Source organism: Dryobates pubescens, chromosome 15 (genome assembly GCF_014839835.1).
Source record: "Dryobates pubescens isolate bDryPub1 chromosome 15, bDryPub1.pri, whole genome shotgun sequence".
Taxonomy (NCBI): domain Eukaryota; kingdom Metazoa; phylum Chordata; class Aves; order Piciformes; family Picidae; genus Dryobates; species Dryobates pubescens.
The window spans coordinates 2,201,226-2,220,136 of NC_071626.1; positions in this window are offsets into that span (position 1 = coordinate 2,201,226).

Below are 18,911 nucleotides of genomic sequence, written 5' to 3' on the forward strand. Positions count from 1 at the left end.
ACCTCCAGTGATGGTGACTCCACCACCTCCCTGGGCAGCACATCCCAATGGCCAATCTCTCTCTCTCTGTTAGAGAGCAATGAGGTCTCCCCTCAGCCTCCTTCTCCAGGCTGCTCCTCCCCAGCCCTGTTCTCCAGACCCTTCCCCAGCTTTGTTGTCCTTCTCTGGACCTGCTTCAGCCTCTCAATGTCCTTCTTGGAGTGAGGAGCCCCAAACTGAACCCAGGATTTGGAGTGTGGCCTCACCAGTGCCCAGCACAGGAGCACAATCACTTCCCTGCTCCTGCTGGCCACACCATTGCTGATCCAGGAGGCTGGTAGCCTTCTTGGCCACCTGATGTCTCATGGTCAGCTGCTGCCAACCAGCAGCCCCAAGTTCATTTCTGCCAGGCAGCTTTCCAGCCACTCTGCCCCACACCTGGTGTGTTGCACTGGGTTGTGGTGACCCAAGTGCAGCACCTGGCCCTTGGCTCCTGCATGGTTTTTGAGCACCCATGCAGCAGAGGGGATGCTCCTGCAGGCACTCCCTCAGTCACCCCAGCTCTGGACTCTCCCAAAGTACAGCACTCTTCTTGCTGGCTCTGGGCACAGTGAACCCTTCCCAAATCAAAGCAGAGCTCCTGGTGACGCCAATCTTGTCCCAGCCCCGAGCCAGGATGCAGCCAGGGCGTCTGCTGGGGGCCAGGGCTGCAGGACATCCTGCCCAAGGTACCCAGGCACCAGTGCAGACACAGCCAGGGGCATTAGTCATCCTCAGATCACACACAGCCAGGAGGACTTTGCTGACTCAAGAGGAAGTCGCTGGCTGGAAGCAGAGGGACTGCTCACATGATTCAAGTTCCAGGCTGAAAATGTCCTCATCTTCTGCACTCTGTACACAGAACTGGGGGAGGGAGGGGGCAAAGAAACCAGAGTTGAAGAGCAGCTGTGGCTCTTTCAAAGGTACAAGGAATAGAAATAGAATTCATAGAATTGTTGGGGTTGGAAAAGAAACCCAAGATCATCCAGTCCAACCAGCAACACAGCACCACCATGGCCCTCAAACCATGTCCCAGAGTGCCATGGCCACAGGGCTCCTGAGCACCTCCAGGGATGGGGACTCCACCACCTCCCTGGGCAGCCTGTGCCAGTCCCTGACCAGTCCTGCAGGAAAGAAATTGTTCCTCCTCTCCAACCTAACCCTGGCACAATTTCAGGCCACTTCCTCTCCTCTTATCACCAGAGATTAGGGAGCAGAGCCCAACCCCCCACCTCACTGCAGTCTCTTCTTGGGGAGCTGTAGAGAGCAATGAGGTCTCCCTCAGCCTCCTCCACACTGCACACCCCCAGCTCCCTCAGCTGCTGCTCCCCAGCCCTGTTCTCCAGACCCTTCCCCAGCTTTGTTGCCCTTCTCTGGCCATGCTCCAGCATCTCAAAGTCCTTCTTGGAGCGAGGGGCCCAGAACTGAAGCCAGTAGATTCTGGTGGGTCTCTACAGCCATTGGAAGTGGAGAGGCTGGTTTCAGTGGGTGCCTTGCTCCTTATTGCACAGCTATCTGAGTTAAAGCCTAGAACTTCTTGCTCTGCCACTCAGAGTATGGGGAACTAAGTGCCCAATTTGTATGGAGACCTTATCCTGCAGCCCTTTGGATGCTCCTCTGGAGGAGATGCTACAATGAGACAGTTTTCCATCCTCGTGTCTATTAAATCCCTCTAGGGATGGTGAATCTCCCACCTCCCTGGGCAGCCTGTTCCAGAGCTTGAGAACCCTTTTGGTGAAGAAATTGTTCCTAGGGTCCAACCTGAACCTCCCCTGCCACAACCTGGGGCTGTTTGCCCTTGCCCTGTCACTTGTTGCATGCGAGAAGAGACCAAACCCCCAGCTGGCTCCGACCTCCCCTGGGGCAGCTGCAGTTGTACCACGCAAGGTTAGCTGTGCCACACCCCATTGCTTCTGCTTTTTCAATTCCTTTATTAAGGGAGGCTGATGGCATCAGGAGCACTGCCTGGGAGGCTTCCAGCAGCCCAGGTTTTTGTCAGAGAAGGCTGAGTTGTCGTCAGCAAAGTGTTTTGCAGCAGCTCCTCTGTTTGGATGAACTTCCGATGAGGCACAGGCAGGTTTCCATCACAAGCCTGCCTGATTTCCTGCCAGCTCTTGCCTGGCAGCTCTCCAGGCCCCAGTGGCTCCAGGATGGCTCTGGACTGAACCTGGGATTCTTCCTGACTTCCTCTTTCTCTTTTTTTTTCTTTTTTTTTGGTTAGTTTTCAATGAGAGGGAAAAGGTCTTGGGAGCAGCACAGCCTGGCCCTGCCTGCCGGGTCCTGAGGGGTCAGGGTTACGTATTTGGATCATCAAGGAATCAGAGAATGGTTTGGCTTGGCAAAGAGCTCCAAGATCATCCAGTGCAGCCCTCAACCCAACCCCACCATGGCCACCAAACCCTGGCCCCAGGTGCCATGGCCACAGGTTTCTGGAACACCTCCAGGGATGGGGACTCCACCACCTCCCTGGGCAGCCTCTGCCAATCCCTGACCACTCTTGCAGCAAAGAAATTTCTCCTCATCTCCAACCTAACCCTTCCCTGGCACAATTTCAGGTCGTTTCCTCTCCTTTTGTCACCTGAGACTAGGGAGAAGAGCCCAACCCCCACCTCACTGCAACCTCCTCTCAGGGAGCTGCAGAGAGCAATGAGGTCTCCCTCAGCCTCCTCTTCTCCACACTGAACACCCCCAGCTCCCTCAGCTGCTCTTTGTTCCATGAGAGGACAACCCTGAACCCCATTCTACTGAATAATTAGATTATTGACAATTAAGTTACTGCTAATTAGGTTGGATGGTCTCCCCCAACACCCCCCACCACCTCTGCCTCCTCCTGCACTAGCACTTGGTGCTGCCTTTATCATCCTTCCTACTTCAGTCCCTTCTGGTCAGCTGGGACAAACAGGTGGGGACCATCTGGCTTCTCACATTGACACAGGAGGTCACAGAACATCTTTGGCTGGAGGAGACCTTCAAGATCACCCAGTCCAGCCTTTGACCCAGCACTGCAAGGTCACAGGATTGTCAGGGCTGGAAGAGACCTCAAGGATCAGCCAGTTGCAACCCCCCTGCCATGGGCAGGGACACCTCACACTACAGCAGGCTGCCCAGAGCCAGGTCCACACGATGTTGAAACACCTCCTGGGCTGGTGACTCCACCACTGCCCTGGGCAGACCATTCCAATGTTTGGGAAGCCAAAAGCTTCCACTGGAGTTGTGTCCAGGTGAAGACTCAGTCCCTGGTGGATGCCACAGGTCCTCACTGGCTCCAGTTCCAGCCCTTGTCCCTAACAAGACCTAAAGAGCTGTGCAGAGGCAGCCCTGCAGGCTGTGCCTCTGGCTCCATGGAAGCTCAGGCCTTGGCTTAATCTCTCCTTCTCTGGCTTTAGTTTTTTACTCTCTTTGTTTTTCCCCCTCCCATCCTTTCACCCTGAAAAAAAACCTTAATGTTTTGCAGCCTACAATTAGTGCACTTGGCTGAAGCCTTGCTGGGCATATCAGGAAGCTTTCTGGATCACTCCTGGGTGGAGTTTCCCAAAAGCATCAGTTTGGGATTAGTTACATAAACAATGGGGCCTGCCAAGCCCTGGATTGTGTGAGGCAGCCTCCAAACCTTGTGCCTCCTTGCAGCTCTCCCTCCTGGGTTCCCTCACAGAACCACAGAAGCATTCAGGTAGGAAAGGACCCTCAGGAGCACCCAGTCCAACCCAGAGCCCTGCTCTACAGAACCACAGAGACATTCAGGTTGGAAAAGACCCTCAGGAGCACCCAGTCCAACCCAGAACCCTGCTCTACAGAACCACAGAGACATTCAGGTTGGAAAAGACCCTCAGGAGCACCCAGTCCAACCCAGAACCCTGCCCTGTTCACCCCTAAACCATATCCCCAAGCACCACCTTTAAACACACCCAGGGTTGGTGACTCCAGCACCTCCCTGGGCAGCACATTCCAATCCCTGACCACTCTTGCTGGGGAAAAACATTCTCCCTAATGTCCAGCCTCCAGAGATACACAGCCAAAGATGGCAGCAGGCAGAACCCCAGCAGAAGTTCAGAGGACCAGTGAGGTGCTGGAGGGAGAGCAGAGAAGGGCAACCAAGCTGCACACAAGTTCAAGGAGCAGCTGAGGCAGCTGGGGATGTTTGGTGTGGAGAAGAGGAGGCTGAGGGGAGAGCTCCTTGCTCTCTACAGCTCCCTGAGAGGAGGCTGCAGTGAGGTGGAGCTTGGTCTCTTCTCACATGTCACAAGGGACAGGGCAAGAGGAAACAGCCACAAGTTGTGCCAAGGGAGGTGCAGGTTGGCTTTTAGGATAACCACTTCACTGGAGGGATTCAAAAGCCACATGGCTGTGGTGCTGCTGGAGGTGGTTTAGTGGCAGGGGCTGGGCAGCAGTGCTGGGGCTGTGAGCTCTGGGTGAGCAGCTGGACTTGATCTCAAAGGTCTCTTCCAACCTCAACTGTTCTATGATGGTTCTCCAGGCATGAGAAGCTCTGTGCCTGGGAAGGGTGGCAAGCCCTGCACAGCATCATCAGGGAGCCTGCAAGGTTTGACTTCCCCCTCCTGAGAAGGCTTTCCCCTGAGCCATGTCTGTTGCATCCCAGTTTGCTTCCCCCCAGAGCCCCTGGGCTGGTGTGCAATGCCTGGCTGCATGGCAGAGGGAGGAGGGGGCTGGCTCTGGGCTGCATGCTGAGGGTTTGGAGCAGCAGCCTCAGGTAGGTGCAGGGGCAAGGAGAAAGGAAACCTGCTCAGTGAAGTAGAAATTCCCACAGCCTGTTGTCAAACCTATTTGTTCACTGGTGTGGAAAAGGGAAGCTGAGGGGCAGGGAAATGAATTTGAATGCATTTTAATTGAGGTTAGGGGCATGTGGTGTGGAGCCATTTGTTTGCCTCTTCCTGCTCTGCACTGGGGCTCTGAGACCTTCACACACTTGCCTTTCTTTGTCATCATGTCAAAAGAGGAGACAGCAAGCAGCTTCCTTCTCCACCCCCTCTGTGGGGCCATGCTAGCAGCTCTCACTGACCCTGGCCCAAAACTGAACACAGAACTCAAAGTGTGGCCTCAGCAGTGCCACACTGAAAGGGTAAAACACAGAGGGAAGCACTGAGCAGGCAAGAAGACCTCCTCCCTTCAACAGGCATGGAGCAGGAGACACAGCAGCCAAGGTGATGCCTCCTCAGTGCCACTTGCAAGAAGAGAGGCAAGCTGCAAAGTTCTGCAGGGCACTGAGGAGGCTGGAAAATGCCTTGGAGCCAGGGGGGTGGTGAACAGAGGAGAGGAAAGCATCATGGGCTGACTATGAGAGGCTGGAGGGATCTGGAGAGCAAAGCATCATGGGCTGACTATGAGAGGCTGGAGGGATCTGGAGAGCAGGAGAGGAAAGCATCATGGGCTGACTATGAGAGGCTGGAGGGATCTAGAGAGCTGGAGAGGAAAGCATCATGGGCTGACTATGAGAGGCTGGAGGGATCTAGAGAGCAGGAGAGGAAAGCATCATGGGCTGACTATGAGAGGCTGGAGGGATCTGGAGAGCTGGAGAGGAAAGCATCATGGGCTGACTATGAGAGGCTGGAGGGATCTGGAGAGCAGGAGAGGAAAGCATCATGGGCTGACTATGAGAGGCTGGAGGGATCTGGAGAGCAGGAGAGGAAAGCATCATGGGCTGACTATGAGAGGCTGGAGGGATCTGGAGAGCTGGAGAGGAAAGCATCATGGGCTGACTATGAGAGGCTGGAGGGATCTGGAGAGCTGGAGAGGATGTTGGTGTGGCAAATCAGTCTGCCAGCAGCCAATTGATTGCAAAAAATGCAGAAGGATGCACTCAGCATTGGGACATCAAATAGGAAGGGCAAGAGCCATGGCACACAGCTCATAAGAGCCTGGTGAGAGACCTGGCAGAACACTTTGCTCAGGCAGCAGAGCAGGCAGCCTCCCTGGCAGCTTCTCACTTCTGCTTTGCACAGCTCCTCACTTCCCTCTGAAGCCTCTTCCCTTGCCTCTTCCTCTTGACATAGAAGAGTGGTCAGGGATTGGCACAGGCTGCCCAGGGAGGTGGTGGAGTCCCCATGCCTGGAGGGGTTCAGGAAACCTGTGGCCATGGCAGTTTGGGAGATGGTTTAGTGGCCATGGTGGGGTTGGGTTGCTGCTTGGACTGGATGACCTTAGAGGTCTTTTCCAGGGCAACCAATTCCCTGACTCTATAAGAGCTGCAGAGTGGACCTGTGCTGACAGCACTGCTGTGCTCTGTGTCTTGCTTGGGTCTGTTGCTGTCTGTCTTCTGGCATCCCTCAGCTCTCAACCAAGAATCCAAACCACTTCCTTAACTCCTCAGTCTCCAGGATTTGGGGTTTGCATCCCTCTCCTTGACATAAAAGCGTGGTCAAGGGTTGGAAGAGGCTGCCCAGGGAGGTGGTGGAGTCCCCATGCCTGGAGGTGTTCAAGGACTGTGTGGCCATGGCACTTGGGGCCATGGTGGTGTTGGGTTGAAGGCTGGGCTCAATGGTCTTGATTCTGTGTTGCACCAAGTCAGCTTGTCAGTGTCCCAGCCCCAGTTTCTCACAGCTGAGTGGTGCTCAAGAGCCCTTCTTGCTCCCAAGTGCTGCAATAACAATCAGGCTGGAGGAAGGGGAAATGAGCAGCGCAGCACAGGCTGTACCTTCCAGCCAGCAGCTATTGTTAAGAGCACACAGCTCCAGACAGAGTGGCAGCAAGGCATGGGGTGGGAAGCAGGTGGAACCTGCCAGGAACACCAGTCCAGCTGAAGCTGATTTTTCAGTTCACACAAGGAGCTCTACTTCTCAGCTGCCTCTTTGCCACCAAGCTGAAAGAAGGTTTGCATTCCTCTTGCTCAGCGCTTGGAAGGTTAACAAAAGCCCTTCTGGCAAGCCCACAGCTCACTTGCTCTTCTTGTTGGTCATTCATCTGCAAAGTCATCAATCTTCCTTTCCTCCAGCTCTCTATCACAGTGTTTCACATCCAACAGTTTGCTCTCAGGAAGCACATTTCCAGATCACAGATTCACAGAGTGCAGTGGGTTGGAAGGGAGCCTCAAAGGTCATCTTGTCCAACCCCCCTGCAGGCAGCAGGGACACCTCCAACTGGATCAGCCCACCCAGGGCCACATCAAGTCTGCTCTTGAGTGTCTCCAGGGATGGCACCTCAACCACATCCCTGGGCAGCCTGTTCCAGTATTTCACCACCCTCATTGTGCAGAACTTCCTCCTGACATCCAACCTGAACCTGCCCTGCTCCAGTTTCAAGCCATTGCCCTTGATCCTATCCCCACAGACCCTTCTGAACAGTCCCTCCCCAGCCTGCCAGGAGGTCCCCCTCAGATATTGAAATGCAGCTCTGAGGTCTCCCTGGAGCCTTCTCTTCTCCAGGCTGAACAGCCCCAACTCTCAGCCTGACTTCATGGCAGAGGGGCTCCATCTTTGTGGCCTCCTCTTGATCCACTCAGTCAGGTCTATGTCCTTCCTGTGCTGGGGGTCCCACAGCTGGACACAGGACCCCAGGTGAGGTCTGAGCAGAGCAGAGTGGCAGAGTCTCCTCCCTCCATCTCTGGCCACACTTCTGATGCAGCCCAGGCTGCCATTAGCCTTCTGGGCTACAAGTGGCCATTGCTGGCTCCTGTCCAGCCTCTCCTCCATTCCCTTCCTTGTCCAGGATCATCCATGAGATGCTGGGCACCGCTGCTTGGCAAGGGAGTCAGCAGCCCATGAGGTGGCCTGGTGCTTTCTGTCCCTTGTGAAGCACTTTCTCCACTGGTCCCTCACATTTCTCCTTACAGTTATTGTTCCTCTTTTACCACAGGGCCACTGCTGGGAAAGAAAATCCACTCCTGTCTCTTCTTCCCCTCTCAATTCCAGTTGGACTCTGCTTGGTTTTCTCCAGGATTTAGCTCAACCAAAGCCCCAGGTACCTTCTTCCTGACCATCCTCCTCCTCCTCTTCCCCAGCTGCTCTTGCACCACTCAGAGGTGATAATGCTCAGCTCCTGCTAGCTTGGCTTACTTGGCTGGGCTGGAACGATCCTGAACTGGATGGAAACATTGGGGGGGAAAAAAACCCAAACCTCAGAAATGGTCTTTCCCCTAAGGAAAATTCTCCTCTTTAAATAGTCCCTTTGCATCTGGGAGAGGGGGGAAAAAGCAATCTTTCTCTCATTAGCATCAGACTCCCAAGCCATCTGCACTCCTGAGCTCTGCAGCTATTTCATCCTCCCAGACTGGTGTGCTTTAACCTGCAGCTATGATGGAGAAACTCAGACAAGAGGAAAAAGGCTGGGGAAAAAACTCTTCATTAGTGGTTCCTGTGGCTTCATTGCAGTGCTGGCAGCAGACAGCCATGACTCCCAAGCAGTCTTGGAGTGAACAAGATCCATCTGTGCTGCAGTGGAGACATGCATGGCTCCAGGGGCTGACCTGCTGGAAAGCAGCTCCATGGAGGAGCACCTGGGAGTCCTGGTGGACAAGAAGCTCTCTGTGGGACAGCAATGTGCCCCCGTGGCCAAGAAGGTCAAAGGGATCCTGGGGTGCCTTAAGCAGAGTGTGGCCAGCAGGTCAAAGGAGGTTCTTCTTTCACTCTGCTGTGCCCTAATGAGGCCACATCTGGAGTTCTGTGTCCAGTTTTGGGCTTCCCAGTTCAGGAAGGACAGGGAACTACTGGAGAGAGGCCAAGGGAGGCTGTGAGGATGCTGAAGGGACTGTGACATCTGTGTGAGGAGGAAAGGCTGAGAGCCCTGGGGCTGTTCAGCCTGGAGAAGAGAAGGCTGAGAGGGGATCTGAGCAGTAGTTACAAATACCTTAAGGCTGGGAGTCAGGAAGAAAGGGCCAGGCTCTGGATGAGGCTTTGAGCAACCTGATCTAGCAGAAGGTGTCCCTGCCCAAGGCAGGGGGGGTGGAACTAGATGGTCTTTATGGTCCTTTCCAGCTCAAGCCCTTGTATGGTTCTGACTCTGATCAAGCCCAAATACCAATACCTTAGCTCCTCAAGAGCATTTGCTTTTACCATTCCCCATCCCCAAAGCAGTTAGGCAGCAGAAATGTCTCCTTAGCCTGTGGTTCACCCAGGTCAGACACAACCTGTGGAGCCCATGCCACCCTTCCAAATCTCCACCCTGGGAGCACAGGGCACATGGGGACCAGCAGGCAGCTGCCACTCAGAGCTCCATGGAGGCTTTGTTTTCCCAGGGATTTTTGTCCCAGGGACTATCCCCAGAGATGTGGTTGAGGATCCATCCCTGGAGACATTCAAGGTCAACCTTGATGTGGCTCTGAGCAACCTGATCAAGCTGGAGGTGTCCCTGCTGATGGCAGAGGGGGTGGACAAGGTGACCTTTGAGGGTCCCTTCCAACCTGGTGCATTCTGTATGCCTCTCCTGGAGTATTGCATCCAGTTCTGTGCACCCCAGCTCAAGAAGGACAAAGAACTGCTGGAGAGGGTCCAGCACAGGGCCACTGAGATGGCTGGAGGGCTGGAACAGCTCTTATATGATGAAAGGCTGAGAGAGCTGGGGCTGGGTAGCCTGGAGAAGAGGAGGCTGAGGGAGGAATCTCATTAATGCTTGCAAGTATCTAAGGGGTAGGTGTCAGGAAGATGTGGCCAGACTCTGCTCAGTGGTCCCCAGAGCCAGGAGAAGAGCTAATGGGCACAAAGGTGAACAGAGGAAGTTCCATCTAAACTTGAGAAGGAACTTCTTGACTTTGAGGGTGGCAGAGCACTGGGACAGGCTGCCCAGGGAGGTGGTGGAGTCTTAGAATCACAGAATCAACCAGGTTGGGAAAGACCTCAGAGATCATCAAGTCTATGACCTAATCCCTAACACCTCCTGACAACTAAGCCATGGCTCCAAGTGCCACATCCAAGCCCTTTTGGAACACCTCCAGGGATGGGGACTCCACCACCTCCCTGGGCAGCACATTCCAGTGGCCAATTGCTCTTTCTGGGAAGAACTTTCTCCTCACCTCCAGCCTAAACTTCCCCTGGCACAGCTTGAGACTGTGTCCTCTTGTTCTGGTGCTGCTTGCCTGGGAGAAGAGACCAACCCCCAGCTGGCTAAACCTCCCTTCAGGGAGTTGTAGAGAGGAAGAAGGTCTCCCCTGAGCCTCCTCTTCTCCAGGCTAAGTCTTGTCTCTGACATTCAGGGCAGTCCTGGATGCATTCCTGGATGCATTCCTGCGTGCCCTGCTTTAGGTGCCCCTGCTCTGGCTGGACAAGGTGACCTTGGAGAGTCCCTTCCAAGGCCAGGCATTCTGAGCTCCTAAGGACTCTCTGCCCTCAGCTGCCAGATCAGGTTTTCAGCTCGGGGACTCTTCCCAGCCTCTCCTCCTCCTCCTCGGGGCTGCTCTCAGTGTGGAGTGCTCTCTTCCTGTTTATCCTCACATCCTTTTTTATTACCAGGCAGAGGCTTGGGGGTTTTTTTCCCTGGTTTTTTTTGTTTGTTTGGGTTTATTTTCCTTTTTGAAAGCACACTCAGGCCTCTGCTTGGGGTTTTTTTTTCTTTCCTGAGGCTCCTCAGGGACTTGTTGGCTGGTTTGGGTTGTTTTGATTTTGCTTTGCAGCAGCAGCAGCAGGTCATCCTGTTTTCAGACAAAGTTCCTGTCCCGTTCAAAACAATCATTTCTGGATGTCTCTTCTGCAGCTCCTGCTTTTAATCATCTTGAGTCCTTGAGCCGTGCGAGCCACACTTCAGATGCTTCGGGTGGGTTGGGTGGTGGGTTGGTGTGGTTCGGTGTTTGTTTGGAGCTGCAAAAGAAACACAAGGAGACATCAAACAAAAGGCCATCAAACAAAAGGCCATTAACCCATGGCGCTTCGGGGCACGGCTCTGCATGGCCACGGTGCTCCCAGGCTGATGGCCGGACTGCCTTGATGAAAGGAGGTTGTTTGGAGGTGGGGGTTGGTCTCTTCTCCCCAGTCTCAGGTGATAAAACAAGAGGGGAACTGGCCTGAAATTGTGCCAGGGGAGGGTTAGGTTGGGGATAAGGAACAATTTCTTTGCTGCAAGGGTGGTCAGGGGTTGGAAGAGGCTGCCTGGCCTTGACAGGAAGAGGAAAATGCTGCATGATGGAGTAGGCTGGAGAGAATCACGGCCACAACTTCTACACAGGGTGGATGTCAGCATACATCTATGGGGCCATGCTAGCAGCTCTCACTGCACCCTGGCCCTTGCCAGGAAGGGCAAGAGCCATGGCACACAGCTCATGAGAGCCTGGTGAGAGACCTGGCAGAACACTTTGCTCAGGCAGCAGAGCAGGCAGCCTCCCTGGCAGCTTCTCACTTCTGCTTTGCACAGCTCTCAGGCACAGCTCCTCACTTCCCTCTGAAGCCTCTTCCCTTGCCTCTTCCTCTCGACATAGAAGAGTGGTCAGGGATTGGCACAGGCTGCCCAGGGAGGTGGTGGAGTCCCCATGCCTGGAGGGGTTCAGGAAACCTGTGGCCATGGCAGTTTGGGAGATGGTTTAGTGGCCATGGTGAGGTTGGGTTGCTGCTTGGACTGGATGATCTCAGAGGTCTTTTCCAGGCCAACCAATTCCCTGATTCTATAGGAGCTGCAGAGTGGACCTGTGCTGACAGCACTGCTGTGCTCTGTGTCTTGCTTGGGCCTGTTGCTGTCTGTCTTCTGGCATCCCTGAGCTCTCAACCAAGAATCCAAACCACTTCCTTAACTCCTCAGTCTCCAGGTTTTGGGGTGTGCATCTCTCTCTCCTTGACAGCCTTTTCACATCTCTTATCCCACAGCTTCCTATGCAGAGCACAGCTGCCAGGTGGATGATCATACAATCACAGAATGGTTTGGGTTGGAAGGGACCTTAAAGATCATCCAGTTCCAACTGCCTGCCATGGGCAGGGACTGCTTGCACTTGACCAGCTTGCTCAGAGCAAACAATTGTGTGATTCTGTGAAAAGCCACAGAACCCTTGTGAAGGGCAGGAGAGCTCTGTGCACTGTGGCACACCCAGGATGAAAGCTACAACCTGCAGACTAAATGCTGGCAGCAGCAACAAGCCCCTTGAACACTCTTGGTGCTCTGGGGCGATGCAAGCTGGCTGCAGACCTGGGTCAATACTGCTCAGCATGGCTGCATGCAGCCATGGACCCTCAGGGCATGGCTAAAGGATGGGATGGACCAAAATTGTGAGGCTGCACCTGGGTTTTGGGCTGCTCACTCCAAGGAGGACACTGAGGGGCTGGAGTGTGCCTAGAGAAGGACAACTAAGCTGGGGAAGGGTCTGGAGAACAGGGCTGGGGAGGAGCAGCTGAGGGAGCTGGGGGTGTTCAGTGTGGAGAAGAGGAGGCTGAGGGGAGACCTCACTGCCCTCTACAGCTCCCTGAGAGGAGGCTGCGGCGAGGTGGGGCTTGGGCTCTTCTCCCTAGTCTCAGGTGATAGAAGGAGAGGAAATGGCCTCCAGTTGCCCCAAGAGAGGTTTAGGTTGGATATCAGTAGGAATGTCTTTGCTGCAAGGGTGGTCAGGCACTGGAACAGGCTGGAGTGGTTGGACAAGATGACCTTCAAGGGTCCCTTCCAACCCTGATGCATTATGTGATTCTACACACACCAAACCACCACCACCAAAACCCAACCCCATCTACAACCACAGAAGACAAACAACTTACTCCTCTTACTGGCTCCCAGTTTGCTGCATCTGAAAGGCTCCTGGGTCACCTTCTTGGAGCTCCTTCCCAAGTGCACCTCCAGGCTTTTGTGTGCTGTTACGTTCCAGGAGGTGATGAAATGGTGTTTCAAAACCTCCCTGCTGAAAGGTGCCCCAGCCTGCTGCTCCCCTGAGGAGAAAGAGCCTATTGTGTGCCTCCCGGTGCTGAACACTCATGCAAGATGATCATCAATCAAAGGGTCAGGCTCGGGTAAATTCACCCCTGACAGTTCTTGTAGGAAGATGTTACACAATCCCTAACCCAAAGGCTTTGATCTCCTCAGTCAAAGTCAATATGTCCAGCTGGATAAATAGCATTAAGCCCAGCACTGCTTCCTGTCTGAGTGATAAAAAAAAATTGATAAAGCCCCTGCCTTTCAGAGGCACAGGTGCTTTAAATCAATGCTCTACCCTTCACCACAGCTATTAATACCACCCCTGGAAGTCCTGGCTGCAAGCAAAGTAATACATGGTTAAAAAAAACCCCAACAAAACTACAGCAACAGCAACAGAAATCAAACCAAACCAAGCAAGCAACAAAAAAAAACACCCCCCCCCCCCCCAAAAAAAAAAACCCCCAGCACCAGCTTTGACAGTTCTTGCTCCTCAGTTTGGAAACCAGACTTTAAATGAGGTCAGTTTTAGGCTACTATCACAGAAGGCCATGGGACTGTTGGAGTAGGTCCAGAGGAGGCTGGGATGATGATCAGGGTGCTGGAGCACCTGGCCTGAAATATTTCCCTGGAGGAGGCAGCCACAGCCTCCCTGGGCAGCCTGTTCCAGTGTCTCACCACCCTCACTGTCAAGAGTTTCTCACAGAATCATAGAATCAATAAGGTTGGAAGAGACCTCAAGGATCATCCAGTCCAACCTGTCACCCAAGACCTCATGCCGACTAGACCACGGCACCGATCCCCTCTTGAGCACCCAATCCCCTCTTGAACACCTCATCTCCAGACTAAATCTGCCCTTTTCTACCTTATGGGTGTCTAACACCCTAAAGGGTGTCTGAGATCAGCACAGGGGCTCAGCAAGGGCACACTGGGCCTCCAGCTGAAGCTGAATTCAGGGGGTGAGGTAACTCAGCTGGGCTTGGGCCACCCAGGAGCAATCTACAGCTGGCCACTCGTACCAGGCTACACACCTCTGCAGACCTAGCCTGAGCAAAGTACTCCACTGGTGCTACCACAGCCTGGGCAGCCTTTGCTGCTAGGACTTCTCTCTTTTTGAGAGGACTTTCTGAAGAGGGAAGCAGCAAACCAAGCAGGGCAAGCAAGGAGGAGACATTTCAGACTTCTTCTGCAAAGAGCCCAAACTATAGCAAAGCATCTTAGACATGGAGGAAGCTCTTCACAATGAGAACACTGGAACAGGTTGCCCAGGGAGGGGGTTGAGGGCCCATCCCTGGAGGCATTCAAGGTTTAACTGGCATGGTTTTCTCTTCTCATCTACACTGTCCTCATGAGGTCACTGTCCCCTGCTTTCTGAAGGCAGTGTGCTGAATCCAGCCTGATGAGCAACTGACCACAGAACTGATGGGGGTGGAAGAGACCTTTGAGACCAACCGAACAAGAGGACACAGTCTCAGGTTGCAGCAGGGGAGGTTTAGGCTGGATGTTAGGAAGAAGTTCCTCACAGACAGATTGGCCATTGGAGTGTGCTGCCCAGGGAGATGGTGGAGTCACCATCACTGGAGGTGTTTAAATAGAGGCTGGATGAGGCACTTGGTGCCATGGTTTAGTTATTAGATGGTGTTGGGGGATAGGTTGGACTCGATGAGCTTGAAGGTCTTTTCCAACCTGGTTAATTCTATTCTATTCTATTCTATTCTGATCATCAAGCTCACCCACTTATCTAGAGCTCACAACCCAACTACTGCTGTAAGCCACTGCCACTAACCCACATCCCTCAGCACCAAATCCATGTGTCTCTTAAACACCTCCAGGGATGGTGACTTCTCTACCTCCCTGTGCCAGTGCCTGAGAACCCTCACTGGGAAGAAGTGCTTCCTAATACTCAACCTGAACCTCCCTTGGCACAACTTGAGGCTGTTTCCTCTGGTCCTGCCACTTGTTGCACATGAGAAGAGACCAACCCCCACCTTGCTCCCACCTCCTTTGAGGCAGTTGTAGAGGGTGATGAGGTCTCCCCTCAGCTTCTTCTTCTGAAGACTAAACAACCCCAGTTCCCTCAGCTGTTCCTCACAGCCCTGTTCTCCAGACCCTTCACCATCTTAGTTGCCCTTCTCTGGACACACTCCAGCACCTCAATGTCCTTCTTGTAGCAAGAGCCCAAAACTGAACCCAGTATTTGAGGCATAGCCTCACCAGTGCTGAGCATCAAATAATTCAATCAATGTAAAAAAGTATATATCAATAATTAGGCAGTGTCTGAATCTAAGTGAGATTAATTTTATCACTGAGCACAGAGAGCTCTTGGTGTGCAGGAACTGGGACTTGTTTGCCTCCAGGTTTCTCTGAGCACCTACATGAATCAGTCTGGGTGATGGTTGAAAGCACTGGGCTGGAGTGAAGAGCACTCTCATCCCGAGCTCTCCATGCAGAAGGCTTAGTTCCTTTATTTACTTTGCATAAATCCTGGAGAGGAAATATGAGGCACTGAGAGAACCTTTGTTTTTGCTCACTGGATTTCAGCAGCTCCTCCTGCACACATCAGAACAATGAACCCCTTCAGTCCACCAGGCTGTGAGTGATACAAGGCAATGGATTCACACTGCAGACCTCCAGAATCTTCCAAGTTTTGGAGAAGCAATTAGATGATGGCAATGACTTCACATTCCAACTGCTGTTTTACAAGGGCTTGCAGTGGTAGCAGAAGGGAAAATGGCTTTCAGCTGGAAGAGGGCAGATTTAGGCTGGAGATGAGGAAGGAGTTCTTTCCAGTGAGGGTGGGGAGACACCAGAACAGGTTGCCCAGGGAGGTTGTGGCTGCCTCCTCCCTGGAGGTGTTCAAGGCCAGGCTGGATGAGCAACCTGGGCTGGTGGGAGGTGTCCCTGCCCATGGCAGGGTGTTGGAACTGGATGATCTTTGAGGTCCTTTCCAACCCAAACCATTCCATGATTTTCACTAGTAAAATGCACCCCTCACACTAAGAGGCTGGGCTGATAGATTGTAGAGATCATTAAGCCAGAGCATCCAGGCTGAAGTTGTCCTCACTAATTAAGGAACTTCCTGGCCAAGAACATAGAGGTTGGAGCTCAAAGATTCACAGAATCATTAAGGTTGGAAGAGGCCTTTAAGACCATCAAGTTCAACTGTAACCCAACTACCCTGGCCACTGAACTATATCCTGAAGTGCCACATCTACAGCTTCTTGAACACCTCCAGGCATGGGGATTCCACCACCTCCCTGGGCAGCCTGTTCCAAGCCCTGACCACTCTTGCAGCAAAGAAATTTTTCCTGATATTCAGCCTGAACCTCCCCCTGCACAACTGAAGCCCTTAAGAACCCAGGTCATCCAAGTGATTCCTCTCCACATGCTGCCACGAGTGGAAACCTCATCTTACATGCCTCCAGTCTCAACAAGGTCTTGTGAGGACAAGCACCCACACAGCTGGTAGGTTGGATGGATGGATGGATGGATGGATGGATGGATGGATGGATGGACAGCCAGATGAATGGACAGATGGGTAGGTAGGTAGATGGATGAATAGATAGGTAGATAGGTAGGTAGATAGATAGATAGATAGATAGATAGATAGATAGATAGATAGATAGATAGATAGATAGATAGATGGATGGATGGATGGATGAATGGACAGATGGATAGATAGGTAGATAGGTAGACAGGCAGATAGATAGATAGATAGATACAGATTGATGACAGGTGGATAGATTGATGGATGGATAGGTAGATGGATAGACAGATGGATAGGTAGGTAGGTAGATAGATAGATATGTAGATAGGTAGATAGATGAATGGGCAGGTGGATAGGTAGGTAGACACATTGGTGAGAGATGGATAAATTGATGGATGGATAGATAGATGGATAGATAGGTAGATGGATGAATGTACAGATGGATGGATAGGTAGATACACAGACTGATGACAGATGGATAGATTGATGGGTAGGTAGGTAGGTAGATAGATAGATAGATGAATAGATAAGTATGTAGATAGGTAGGTAAATAGGTAGCTAGGTAGGTAGACAAGCAAAAGGTATTGGAGGTGGGTGTGATGCTGGAAATGCTGCTGAGCCCTTGCATTCATTCAGTAGCAGTAATTAGCTTATTACCATAGTAAATTCCAAGCATATGCCAGAACAACTTTCACACTTCTCTGATATGCTCTAAAACGTTGCCCACAAATGTTCATCTCCTTGGAACTGTGGGGGAGAAAAAAAAAAGAGACAAACCCAAACCCCCCAAAGAGCAAACCCCACCAGCATCTCCTCTTGTCTCCAGCTCCAACCCTTTGCCCTGACAACCGATGCTTAGAAAATAACCTCCTCTCCCCCCCCAAAAAACCCACCCCAAACCAAGATGCTCCCCAAACCCAGTGAAGGCAAAGGATGTGTGCTGAATGCAAGAGCACAATAATGAAATGCATTTTTTTTTTGACTGACAAGAACTCAGCTCAAGCTGCCAGGGATGTCAAAAGTGCCTCCCTACCCTGACACTTACGTAATTGTTCCGCGCACACCCCCGCGCCGGAATAGACCCTGCAGGGCTGACTCACTGAGAGCTCCTCTGCGTGAGCTGAGGACCAAACCATCCTGGGTACATCATCCACAGCGTCACGCCAGTGTGAGCGCCGTGATTCAATCATCTTGCACTTCACTCAAGGAAGAAAGCAAAGACAAAATAGAAACGAGAATCTCTATCTTCGGGACCCTGCCCACCCTCCCGCCAAGGAAGCAACCAAAAATGGGAGTGCTGCAGAAGGTTTCTTCTCTCCTGAAAGCTGGCTTAGCCCCATACAAGGGCAAAGCTGGGATTAGATGTGGCTGCCCATGGTCTTCTGGATTCTCCTTGATCAGGCTGGATACTGAAAAGAGCCTGGCCCCTGTTTCTTGGCACCCAGCTTTAAGGTATTTGTCAACGTTGCTCAGCTTCCCTCTCAGCCTTCTCTTCTCCAGGCTAAGCAGCCCCAGGGCTCTCAGCCTTTCCTCATCACACAGAGGTTCCAGTCCCTTCAGCATCCCCATAGCCTCCACTACACTCTCTCCCTATCCCTCTTGAACTGGGGAGCCCAGAACTGGATCTGGTATCCCAGATGTAGTCTCACCAGGGCAGAGCAGAGGGGGAGGAGAACCTCCTTTGCCCTGCTGGCCACACTCCTCTTAATGCACCCCACAGGACCATTTGGCCTCTCGGCCACAAGGGCCCTATCCGAGTAAACAACACTCATGCACCAAGCTGGCTGGGCCCTGGCTGTCATTTAACACCTGGAAACCAGCTGAAACCCAACTGTCTTCTGGGCAGGGAAAGGCAAAATCCAGATCTCTTCAGTCAACTGCAACGCAGTAAGGCTCTGCATGGTCTCAGGTTGTGCCAGGGGAGGTTCAGGGTGAGCATTGGGAAACATTTCTCCCCAGCAAGGGTTCTCAGGCAGTGGAAGAGGCTGCCCAGGGAGGTGGTGGAGTCACCATCCTTGAAGGGGTTTAAAGGATGCATGGATGTGGTGCCGAGCACCCCGCAGCAGCAGCGGGGCTGTGAGCTCTGGGTGAGTGGTTGGACTTGATGATCTCAAAAGTCTCTGCCAACCTTAGCAGTTCTATGACTGTCTGTTTCTCTGGTTCTGAAACAGCTAATATCAATGGCAGTACCTGGTCAAAAATAAAAAGACTGGGGAAAAAAAGGGAGAAAAACAAAATGAGAGTACTGGTGACTTCAGGACAGGGTTTAATGGCCATGGTTGGACTCAAGGACCTTAGAGATCTTGCCCAACCAGAAAAGTTCTGTGATTGTGTGGCCTACATGCTTGGCCCACAGGCTGTGAGCCTGGCTAAATCTGTCTTGCACTGCCCTCCTGCAAGCTTAGTTTCACCCTCTTGGAAAGAAGAACCCCCCAGGCATCAGTGATCTCCTTCCAGACACATCTGCTCACCTTTGCACCACCCTGAGGAAGCATCTGGAGAACTCATGCCTGAGCTATGCTCAGAAGGGAACTCAGCTACAAGATGCCAAGAGAGAACAAAACCTCTTGACTAAATGCATGGCCTGTAGTAGCTGTTGAGTATTTTAAAGTGAGATCCCTAAGTAACTGCTAATTACATGACT